The sequence below is a fragment of the Aotus nancymaae genome, unplaced genomic scaffold (genome assembly GCF_030222135.1).
Source record: "Aotus nancymaae isolate 86718 unplaced genomic scaffold, 86718_ANA_hifiasm-v0.15.2.pri h1tg000040l, whole genome shotgun sequence".
In the NCBI taxonomy this organism is placed as follows: domain Eukaryota; kingdom Metazoa; phylum Chordata; class Mammalia; order Primates; family Aotidae; genus Aotus; species Aotus nancymaae.
Window position 1 is genome coordinate 46,404,046 of NW_026988454.1, and position 13,259 is coordinate 46,417,304.

A 13,259-nucleotide genomic window follows, 5' to 3' on the forward strand; every position below is an offset into this window, starting at 1 on the left:
TGGGTTTTGGCTTTTTTTCCAATTTACCAGTCTGTGTCTTTTTATGGGGCGTTTAGCTCATTTACAATTAAGGTTAATATTGTTATGTGTGAATTTGATCCTGCCATTTTGATGCTAGCTGGTTGTTTTGCCCATTAGTTGATGCAGTTTCTTCATTGTGTTGATGCTCTTTACCATTTGGTGTGTTTTTTGAGTGGCTGGTAAAGGTTGTTCCTTTCTATGTTTAGTGCTTCTTTCAGGAGCTCTTGTAAAGCAGGACTGGTGGTGATGAAATCTCTGAATAATTGCTTCTTCATAAAGGATTTTATTTTTCCTTCACTTATGAAGCTTAGTTTGGCTCGATATGAAATTCTGGGTTGAAAGTTCTTTTCTTTAAGGATGTTGAATATTGGCCCCCACTCTTTTCTGGCTTGTAGGGTTTCTGCTGAGAGATCTGCTGTGAGTCTGATGGGCTTCCCTTTGTGGGTAAACAGATCTTTCTCTCTGGCTGCCCTTGGCAGTTTCTCCTTCATTTCAACCGTGATGAATCTGACGATTATGTGCCTTGGGGTTGCTCTTCTTGAGGAATATCTTTGTGGTGTTCTCTGTATTTCCTGGACTTGAATATTGGCCTGCCTTGCTAGGTTGGGGAAGTTCTCCTGGATAACATCCTGAAGAGTGTTTTCCAGCTTGGATTCATTCTCTCTGTCACATTTAGGTACACCTATCAAACGTAGATTAGGTCTTTTCACACAGTCCCATATTTCTTGGAGACTTTGTTCATTCCTTTTTACCCTTTTTTCTCTAATCTTGCCTTCTCATTTTATTTCATTGAGTTGATCTTCGACCTCTGATATCCTTTCTTCTGCTTGGTCAATTCAGCTGTTGAGACTTGTGTATGCTTCACGAAGTTCTCGTGTTGTGTTTTTTAGCTCCATCAATTCACTTATATTCTTCTCTCAGCTGTTTATTTTCATTAGCATTTCGTCAAATCTTTTTCAAGGTTCTTAGTTTCTTTTCATTGGAAAACTAAGAACATGTTCTTTTAGCTCAGAGAAGTTTCTTATTACTCACCTTCTGAAGCCTGTTTCTGTCAATTCATCACACTCATTCTCCATCCAGCCTTGTTCCCTTGCTGGTGAGGAGTTGTGCTCCCTTGTAGGAGGAGAGGCGTTCTGGTTTTGGGTGTTTCCATCCTTTTTGCGCTGGTTTCTTCCCATCTTTGTGGATTTATCCACCTGTCGTCTTTGTAGTTGTTGACTTGCAGATTGGGTCTCTGAGCGGACGTCCGGTTTGTTGATGATGAAGTTATTTCTTTCTGTTTCTTAGTTTTCCTTCCAACAGTCAGGCCCCTCTGCTGTAGGACTGCTGAGGTCCACTCCAGGCCCTGCTTGCCTGGGGTTCACCTGCAGTGGCTGCAGAACAGTAAGGGTTGCTGCCAGTTTCTTCTTCTGCTATCTTTGTCCCAGAAGAATACCCGCCAGATGTCAGTCTGAGTTCTCCTTTATGAGGTGACTCTTTGGATATACAGGGGTCAGGGAGCTGCTTGAGGAAGCAGTCTGTCCTTTATAGGAGCTCAGGTGCTGAGCTGTGGGCTCCGTTGTTCATTCAGAGCTGCTGGGCAGTTAGGTTTAAGTCTGCTGCAGCAGAACTCATAAACGCCTTTTTTTTTTTTTCCCCACAGGTTCTCTGTCCTTGGGTGTTAGAGCTTTATTTATAAGTTTCTGTCATGTTGCTGCCTTTTTCAGGGCTGCTCTGTCCCGCGAGGAGGCAGCCTAGTCACAGTCTGCCTGCAGAGGCTTTGCTGAGCTACTGTGGGCTCTGCCTAGCTGCTGTGTGAACTTCCCTGCAGAGCTGTTTATACGGGTATAGTTAGAACTGCCTCAGCAATGGTGGCCCACCTCTGTAATGGTGGACTCTCTCTGTAATGGCGGGCTGCCTCAGCAATGGCGGCTGCCTCAGCAATGGTGGACTACCTCTGTAGTGGTGGAGTGCCTCGGTAATGGCAGATGCTCCCCAACCCCCCACCACAGAGCTAGACCCTCCTGGGTTCCGCTGTGCTTGCTATTTTCGTTTGCTGTTTTATTGTGGGGGTGGGACCAGCTCAGCCTGATCACCTGGCTCCCTGCCTCAGACCCCTTTTTCTTTTTCAGTTGAATAGGCAACTCTGCCTCCCAGGTGTTCCAGTCACCTGTTGAAAATGCACCGGGATCTGTGTGATTTCCCGTGCCGTGACCCACTGTGCCAGCTGAAACAGCCAAGCTGAGATTCGTGGCACTTTTTTGCCCAGGAATCTCCTGGCCTGGCTCCCTGTTTCAGTCCTCTTTTTATCAGTTGAATGGGTGACTCTGTATCCCAGGAGCTCCAATCGCCAGCTAAAATGGCACCCGGGCCCATGTATTTTGTGCGGAGACCCGCCGCGCTGGCCAAAACAGCCATGCTGGTGACCCATGGGGCTCCTCTGCCTGGGAATCTCCTGGTCTGTGGGCAATAAAAATCTGTCTGGAAATGTGGTGTCCACTCACCCTCTGTGCTTTTGCTGGGAGCTGCAATCCTGAGCTGCTCCTGATCGACCATCTTGGATCTGTCCATTTGGTTACTATTAAGGTTGGAAACCCTTTAATATACTCTCTGGCTGTTTGGCTATCCCAGTTTGCAATTGTGTGTTAAAAGTCTCTTGCCCATTTCTTTTGTTTATAATTGGGTTGCATATGTTCTTATTAATCAATATAAATTATTTTACTCAGAAGTGCCTTTTTGTCAATTAGCAAGTGTCATGTATGTTTGAGATTTGTTCTTGGGCTCCTTATTTGATTTCATTCCTATATTTGTTCATTCTTTTGCACCAATACCACATTGACCTAATTATTATACTTTTATAAGCTTGATATGGAGCATAGGAAGTCATTTTAACTCACTTTGTTTTTCTTTTCCTGAGTTTTATGGATAGTTTTAGTTGTTTGCATTCACATACAAATTTTAGGATCAGCTTATCAATTCATACCCCAGCATCCAAAATGAAAATTCAGTAGGGTTTTGTTTGGCACTGCACTGAATTCATAGATCAGTTTTGGGAGAAATGACATTTTTATAACATTGAATCTTCCAGTCCCTCCATATCATTAGTTGTTTTTATTTTTAACCTCAATAGTGTTGATATAGTTTTCTGCATCATAGTTTCACATAACATTTTCTTTCCTATAATGTGCTTTTTCAATTTTGTGTCAGGAGTATCCTGGATTCATTAAATAAGTAAGAAAATATTTATTTATCTATTTTTTTGAAAAGTAGTCATAATACTGAAATGATTTTTTCCTGGAAATTTGGTCGAATTTGCCTATAAAACTATCAGGTGTTTTCTTTATTTAAAAAAATATATAGAACTACTTGACTTCCTATTATTTTTTCTGTAAGTTGATAAACATTAATTTTTAGAAATGTGTCTATTTTATTAAGTATTTAACTATGTTGGCATAAAATTAGTTTTCTTTTATTTAAAAAATATTTTCTATTTCTGTACTTATGTCCCTTTTGGCATTCAAAATACAATTTATCCATGGCTTCCCTCTATTTTCTTTTACTTCACGAGATTTTATCAGATGTTTATCTAATATATTACTCTTTCAGAGTACCAACTTTTGGGTTTGTTGATCATCACCTTGTCTGTATTTCAATTAAAAAAAAATCTTCTCTTAACAATATTATTTACCCCTAGTGAGATCCAGGATGAAGGGAGGCAATATATTTTAAGACAAAAGGCTCTGGGTTCCCCAGTAGAATGGGTAATGTTTGCCATTCATCTCTCCACTAAGCATCTCCTTAGATGAGGGCTTTTCACCAGAAGAAATAGCATTCGAAGAAAGTTGTCCTTCTAGTTTGTAACCTGAGAGCCCCAGGAGTTTCCAGATGGAAGGGCAGAAAAATGACTGCCCAAATAGTTACAATGGTTGTTTTAATCAATACCTCACTCAAGTAGATTTTTTGCACAGGCACTGTATTATTCTCATAGTCACTTTTACCAACATAAGATCAATCTCCTTAATTTCTCTAATGAGGAGGTAGGCATGATTTCAAGCTAACAGCAAAGTGTAGCAAGAGAGAAGCTTAAAAGGCATGTTGGTTATATATTTTATAATTGCTACCATAAGCCAAACTTTGCTTCAGACTACTCTCATGCTTAGTAATTCAATCCACTTTTTATCTCTCCAGGGGAAGATATATCAATAATATATTATCAGTATAAAAAAGTAATTTTAGGAATTAACAAAAATATTAGATATAAAACTATAATAGTTGAAATAAATAATGTAATATGTATAATAAAGAGAATGGATGAGGCTGAAAGATGAATTAATGTGTTAATATATTAGTCTAGGCTTTGGGGGTTGGCTCACGCCTGTAATTCCAGAACTTTGGGAGGTTGAGGTGGGCGGATCATTAGGTCAGGAGTTCAAGAGCAGCCTGACCAACATGGTGAAACCCTATATGTACTAAAAATACAAAAATTAGCCAGGTGCAGAGGCACGTGCCTGTAGTCCCAGCTACTCAGAAGGCTGAGGCAGGAGAATCACTTGAACCCAGGAGGTGGAGGTTGCAGTGAGCCAAGATTGTACCACTGCACTCCAGCCTGGGTGACAAAGTGAGACTTTGTCTCAAAAAAAAAAAAAAAAATCATTCTAAGGAGGTCTCTTGGAATGAAGTGTAGAACAATTAGAAATTGCTTTTAAAAAAGGAAAATGTTAAGATACATAGATTACAGAAATAGATCTAGCATAATACAGCTAACACAAGTTGTAGTGCGGAAAATATTAAAATAAAGAGTAGCAAATATTGAAAACATAATGTATATAAACATGACAGAATTAAAGAATGATAACTGGCCTCAGATGAAAAGGCACAGAGTGCTAAACAGGAGAGACAAGAAACAGTTGACACCCAGACATGTTATAAAGTGCAGTACTATAAGTCAGAAGGAAAATTTTAAGGCTCCCAAAGGAGCAAAACATCTTCCAAGATGAACAGCAATCTTCTTCATAGCAACATTGTATGCAAAAGGACAATGGAGTTATATTTTTAACATATTGAAGGCATACATCTTGGATTTAGAACTGTTTTTTCTTCCATGTTGACATTTCAATGTTAGAGCAATCATATATTCAGCTACTTATACCTCTGAGGTTGTACTACATAACAGCCCCTTCATTGAAAGAACTTTTGAAGGAAGTGCTGAAAAAATACACCGACGATATTGCATATTTTTGCATTTAAAATATTAAGAGTTTTGAGATACCTTGGTAAGACTGTTATTTAAAAAAGTATGACACTTTTTCACAAAAGAGAAATAGAGGTATTTCATGATAGCCTTGGATGAAATACCTACTTAATATAAAATCATGTGCATTTAAGAGAAGAAAAGACAGAGCTACAGATATTTAAAAAATGTTAAAGTTCTTGTTTTGTTTAAAGTAATATATAGATATTAATTTTTATATAGGTAAGGAAATAGAAGAAACAAACATAGAATGGTAAAAATTAAAATTAAAACATTGGATAAAAATGTGCAAATATATAATCATTGTCAATTTATATTGATTAAAATTAAAGTTAAAAAGCACAGGCTGTCACATTATGAAAAAAATGTAGCTTCATGCTTTTTACAAAAGATACATCTAAAACATGTAATATGCAAAGACTGAATATTAAAGAATGGAAAAGAATATATCAGGAACAAACAAACCATATGGTGTTGCTCTACTAACATTAGACGAAAATTTAAACCAAACAACTTCATTATAGTCACTAAATAATACTGAAATATTTAATTCATCGAGAAGATATAAAACAATTCTAAATATGGAAATATAAAATACTCTCAAAATAAATATAAGTAAAAATGAAATTACAGGAATAAATGAATAAATATGCCATTACATGGAAGATTTCAACACAGTTCTGATTCACCATTATATCAAAAGAAAAAGTATAAGAAAAGGAAAAACACATTAGTAAATTGCTTACAAACATAATTATATACAACTGTGAGGAAAGAAGAATAATTTTCTATAGGGATTTTTTTTCTGGATTTAATATTTTTTGTTCCTATTTTCTTATTTCTGGATATTTTGCTTTCCTGTGGTTTCTCTGGTTGACTTTGGGAAAGGAATCACATCCACTGCTCATTTTTTGTTGTTCTGGCAGTAACTAAAGCCTGCTTTTTCCCTAATGCAATAAATAAATAACTCTACCTTAAAACATATAAAACTAATTACTAGGTTTATTAGGTTAAAAATAGATCTAAAGAAATAAAAGCTAGTTCGCAATCGAGACAGCCTATTATTTTAAAGATCTAATGCATTGGACTTTAAAAAATATATAATTATATGTAATTATCGCAGTTCTTTACTTCTGTAGAAGTAAAAATTTAAAAGTCATCTGAAGTTCTTTTTGGAATGAGATGTTTATAAACAATCCTAAGTATTCAAATATTACTGACTGTTCAGGAATGTACATCATGCCTGGCTAAGGGAACCTGGGAAATTGCCAATCTATTCACGTAGACCCAAAACATTCAGAAATGTGCAAGTAAACAGACAAATACTTAGCCAGAGTTCTCAGAATAATTAAGAGAGGCCAAAAGAATATAAATACTACCTTTAAACAGGAGATTTAAGCTTCCTGAAGAGCTTATTGAGATCCTCATCCCAATCAGACTGTGCCGCAGGAAGCTTTGAGCCTCTCTAGGGAGGAATCTGGGGTCTAGAGAAGTCTGCAATTTTAAGTAGTTGTATGTTGCTATATATCCTTGTTTGTGAAGTAAAGCTGCCTGTACTGATGAGTTATTATAAACTGGTGTCAGCTGGTGTCTTTTAATTAATCATTATTAAACTAAGGACAACTACTTAGTATTTAACAAAACAACCAAAGAAAATGTGTAAACAAATGAAACTCAAGAAACAAAGTCTGTTAGTTTTTCCTACTGGGTCGTTTACACATAATCTAATTGAAATATCTTATAGAAGTGCAAATATATCATCGTTTGGCTAGATTTAAAAAAACAGAAAGGATCCTTTATATGAATTTAAGGTAGATAGTTTAAAAATGTCTAAAAATCATCAACTATTTGCTGATTTGATAATCGATATGAAATGGAAAACACCGTTTTTTCTTCAGCATTGTACTGTGAAAATTGTCAAGCATACAGCAAAGTTGAAAGAATTTTACAGTAAACACCCGAATACCCACCACCAAGATTCTACCTTTAACATTTTACTATATGTGCATTATCATATATATCTTCAAATACACATCTCTCTCTGTATCCTTTTCCATCTTGCTTTTCAAAGTAAGTTTCATATATTACTACTTTTCCCTCTAAAGGCTTTAGCATGCATATCATTTACTACAGTTGTATATTGCTTACATTTTACGTTAATTTTACATAAAGAAATGCACAAGCGGTGTACCTTTGTGTGACCTTTGACAAATGCATACCCCTGTGTAACCTAAATCCCTAGGAAGACATTGAACATCGTCACCAATCCAGATAAGTTCCATCTTCCTCTTCCCAATTAGTCTCTGTTCCCCTAGCCCCAGAAGAAACTATTAATCTGCTTTTATGCACTGCAGAATAGTTTTGCCTATTCTTGAATTTCATCTAAATTCATAGATATTGAGTCGTACAATATTTAGTGATTTGTGTAAGCCTTCTTTCAGTACATATTATACTAATATAATGTTTTTGAGACTTACGTTTTGGAGTGTAGGAGTTTGTTACTTTTTATTGCTGAGAAGTATTCCATTGCATTTATATACCAGTTTGTTTATTCATTCTCCTATTGATGGACACCTGTGCTGGTTCTTGTCTTGGGCTATTAGGAATAAAGCTGCTATGAACATGCTTATACAAATTTTATGAAGGTACAGTTTTTATTTCTCTTGTGAAAATACCTAGAAGTAAACTCAGTAAGTCATAGATTCAGTGTATATTAACTTTTATAAAAAACTTAGCACGCATTTAAAAAGAAATTATTATTAGAAAGGTTGCTACAAAAGAAAAGAGTGGGAGAGAACTATCAGCTTTAGAATCAGTCTTACTGTTTAAATACAGGCTCTATTAGCTTTACGACAATATTAAACGTACATGTGCTGTAAGAATCCCAAAATTGAAATAATGTCTCAAACCTAAGAAAATTTTATTTCTCACTTAATTATTTACCCAAGTGGGTATTCCTAGTCCTGGATTGTTATACTCTCTAGTTTGATATGATATTTTGTTTATATTTCTTATTCTCCTTATTGCCTTGAACTGAATTGAGAGATTTTTAACAAAACTCCCATAATTAAACTTTAACTTCAACGTCTCCAAAGTTTCACTTTTAACACAGTAACCTTTCTTCTTAACAGATTCTGTGCCAATTTGCTTTCCTACTTATTGCTGTTGCTGAGCTGTCATATCACTGTAAATCGAGTTTCTCAAATCCAAACGTCAATCAATAAGCAAAACCATGTACTAAGGAATGTTATTGTCCTTATGTTTAGCAGAAATTCCATAATTTAAGGGCAACAAAATAGCAAATTCATAGGTAAAAATATTAGCACTCTGGGGAAAGGAAAACATGTATCTGCATAAATGCCTCAAACCTGTGGTTCGGCTACTCCTAACGTTTTTGAGTTTGCTTCCTGTTTCTCGCAACAAAACTCGGTTCTAGTGGAAAATGAGTAGGAAGGCTGGAGGCAGGCATGTGAATGGTGGAGCGGCATAAGAAGCAGTGGGGTCTCTGGCGGTGTCTGACATGCACTTTCTCTGCATCGCTATTGTGAAAGACAAGACTGGATGGCTTCCCTGCTGCAGCCAACACGCAGTCCACGCAAGGCCACGCTCGCCGACACCGGAAATCCGGTACATCCACTCACAGAAGTGTGGGTACTATTGGGAATACCGTAAGCCTACTGAAACCCCTCATCACTGAGAAGCTGGGAGTGGAGGGAAAGGCGTCTAAAAACCATTTGTCAGTGTTTCCCATTCTCACTGACATCTTGCTGTTATCAAAAAAAAGAACTGGACTCTCATCTGAGTGAGTTACTGCCAGTGGCATGTAATTCCTCATATTCTCAAAACTGATTCGGAAGAAAGGACAGTCAGCAGTTGACTGGATTCCTTGTTACCTAAATAAATAATAGATTCGGCCGGGCGCGGTGGCTCAAGCCTGTAATCCCAGCACTTTGGGAGGCCGAGGCGGGTGGATCACGAGTTCGAGAGATCGAGACCATCCTGGTCAACATTGTGAAACCCCGTCTCTATTAATACAAAAAAATTAGCTGGGCACGGTGGCGCGTGCCTGTAATCCCAGCTACTCAGGAGGCTGAGGCAGGAGAATTGCCTGAACCCAGGAGGCGGAGGTTGCGGTGAGCCGAGATCGAGCCATTGCACTCCAGCCTGGGTAACAAGAGTGAGACTCCGTCTCAAAAAAAAAAAATAAATAAAAAATAAATAAATAAATAAATAAATAATAGATTCAAGACTAACTATTCTAACAGCTGTTCAATGTTGACATCAGTGGACTGTATTTTTTTTTACCTTTTTAATTTTTTAAAATTATGTTTTGGAAATTTGGGAGCTTTCCAGCAAACCAAATTTATGCATTTGGGTCTTAAACATATTTAAGTATTACTGTGGCTTCAAACAAGCTATTGATTCTGAAGTAATGGGTTTTAGTTGAATTTGATTGTTTTTAAAAAATCTGTTAAGACTTTAATTTCTATGCGGAAGTCTTAGTAATAAATATTTGCTTTTTACAGACTTTAAGACGTTTACTCTGGTAGATAAGCTCAATAAAGGTCATATACTGACACAGATCCCCTGCAGCCCCTGAAAAATATTCTCACCAACATATTGAACATCAATGACACTTACCAGCAAAATAATTGCTTTCTGCAATCGTTTCCAGCTGTTGGAATAGTCTCCTGACCTTTCTTGTATTCATATCAAGGACTGAATCAGCTATGTGAGAGTCAACCTGTTTTCCTAATAACTCTCACAGAGCACTCACTTCCTCTGTTTATAAAGGTTCATCCTTGTTCTGCTTCTGGTACATCCTCTAGAAAAGAGCAACGGTTGAGAAAACTGATTGGCAATACTTTACAGAGATAGCTGTCAGATGTGTTGTTAAAAGATTAAAAGGGCCACGAGTAATTCCTTCTTAAGAAGAAACCATCTTCATTTTTGTCTTCTATTCAGAAGAAACCTTTCCAGCAGGTAAGAATCCTTGATTACTTTTTTCTTTTCAAGGTAAGGATTGTGCAAATCTGAATAACCCAAAAATAATTGAACAGTGATATGTGGTAGTCAATAAAAATGGCACAGCCTTGGATGGGCCAGCCGTGCAGGTGCAGGCCTGTAATACCAGCTCTTTGGGAAGCCAGTGATGGCGGATCACTTGAGCTCCGGTGTTCAATATCAGCTTTGGGCAACATAGTGGAACCCCATCTCTACCAAAAAAAAGTTTAGCCAAGTATGATGGTGGGCGTCTGTAGTCCTAGCTATTCTGGAGGCTGAGGTGGGACGATCAGGTGGCAATATGGCTTGAGAGCGAGATGAAATCTGCCATGGCATCTAGCCTGGATGGCAGAGGAAGACTCTGTCTCAGAAAAAAAAAAAAAATCACAGTCTCAAACTAGCTGGTCAGTCCTGTGATATTTTATGAACATCTGGGCCATTCTTCCAACATACTCAGTGGCCCAAGCTTTTATAGGAAATAGATACAAAAGAATATAGTAAACTTTTATCACACATATTTGCTCTAGATGTGTCATAAATATTTTAACAAACTCTAATTTTAATTGGAGCAACAAGAAAAATCTATGCAATTCTGCACTGAGAAAGGTGTGCATGGTTCATTTGATTTTCTATTCAAAATGAATCCAGACTCCTTTCATCTGGTATTCCTCCCACTAGTAATAATAGTAGCAATAAAAGGTTAATCCATTCCTACTGAGAATGGAAATTAAATGTGAGAAAAAAAACTGATAGTTGATGGTAAACCTTTTAGAGAAGTAAGACCAAAATCAGTTTTCTAATTTACTAATTCTTTTGCCCAATCTCACTTGAAAATTTTCATATCCTTTTGCTTGAACATCCCTGGATTTATTTTGCTTGTTTTGCTATTTAAAAATATTTAGTATTTTGGCGCAGTATTCACTGTCTTGCACTATATCCAGTGTATAACACATTGGAGAATTTTAATAAATATTTAAAAAATATTTAACAAAATTTAACAAAATATTTAACAAAATATTTAGCTGTGCTATTTAATAAGTGAGCAATAGAGTGCTATTATAGAGTAACTGAGTGCTATTTAATAAAGTACAACTGAGTGCTATTTAATAAGTGAGTAATAAGAGCAGCAAATAAATGAATATAGAATCAGAAACCAAGATAGAGGTCATAGCTTCTGCTACATATGCAATTATGGGAAAGCCATGTCATTGATCTGAATTTGGTTTTCCCATTTTTAAAATGGGGATCATCTAAAATGGAATGCTGCGACATATCTGCTAGATATAACACTAGATTGTCAGTTAAAATAAAAAAGACTGACAATATGAAGTGTTGACAAGCAAATGGAGCAAATTAAACATGTTGCTGGTAGGAGTTTAAAATTGTATAACCACTTTGGAAAATTGTAAAATGTCTTTTACTAAATATAAATGTAATGTATGGCCCAGCAATTTCACTCCTAGTTACATACAAAACACAAATAAATGCACATGTCAACAAAAATATACGTTCAAAATGTTCATAGCAGTTTTATTCATAATAGTGCAAAACTGAAAACAACCAGATGCCTATCAACAGGTGAATGAAGAAACAAATGTTTGTTTCTTCAGTGTTGTGCAACAATAAAAAATGACCAACTCTGGTATATGTAACAAAATGGATAGAATTCATAGATGTTATATAATATTGATGGAACATAGTCTGACACAAAGATATCTTTATTCTGTGATTCTATCAAAGTTTAAGAACAGGCAAAACTAATCAATAGACAAAGGATAGTGGAAAGCTTATGGGATTCTTGAAATGTTTTATATCTTAATTTTTACTCAGACCTATATGTATGTAAAAATATCATTATTTACTTCAGATGAGAGTGCTTTATGCACTTTTCGGTATTCCATGCTATCCTTCAATTAAATAGAATAAATAAAACAAAAATATTAATATTCAAATCCAGGAAAAAAACAGCAAATATGATAATATGGAATATTTAATAAATTATAAAACACTATACAAATTTCATACATTATCATTTTCTAAGCTAAACATCAAAATTTTTGCAAAAAGCAAGAGTCAATTTTTACATTGTGACAAGAATTGTTATTTGTATTATACTAAAGTTGGCTCACCTTTTACTCAAATCTAATCCATTTTGGACTAAGCCTTATCATAACTTTATTCTTATTATTTTCCCCTTTTCACTGATAGTAGGAAATTGTATATTTCCATTAATTAGCAGTTGCCAAATATTCACACAAAAGTTAGTTGAGTGCCTACTATATGCCAAACACTGTGCTAGGCACTGGTGACACAAATTTAAATGAGACCTTGTCTCTTCTCTTCATATCTTTACATTTTAGTCAAAACTCAGTTACAATACTGAAGTTGCACTAGATTCCATAATTTTTAAATGACAGAAGCCAAAATGATTATTATACATCAAACACACACACACACACACACACACACACACACACAAATAAATTTAGTTGATATTCAAACTAAATTATTACCTCCATTTTGCTTCTACTAAGCTTCTGGAAGTTAAAATGTATTCTAGGTTGAATTTATTTTTAAATAATTTGAAACTCTGAATTTCAGATAATTAAAAAATATGTTAAACTTAATCATCACTTAAAAGTACTTTTGAAACTACAAATTACTATTCATATGATATTTTTACAGTGTTAAAATTTCCTTAGAAATGTGTAAATAGCTGGCATTATTTTATAAGATAATTACTTAAAATTCCTTGCTCTAGATTATTTTTTCACTTAATATTCCATTTCCTCAGTAGTAATTACTCAGTGAATAAGATAATCTTTTACGCCTTTGATATTCTCAGAGACTAGCAAGTTAGCTTGCTTCCTAAGGTTTGAAGCTCAGTTTATTTTTTTAAGCTCAGTTTTTAAATAGGAAATTACAGTCCTCAGTGCTTCAGCTGTTACTCATTGAGAATACTTGAATATAACTACTCAACTTCTGTGACTCCCATCTTTCAAAG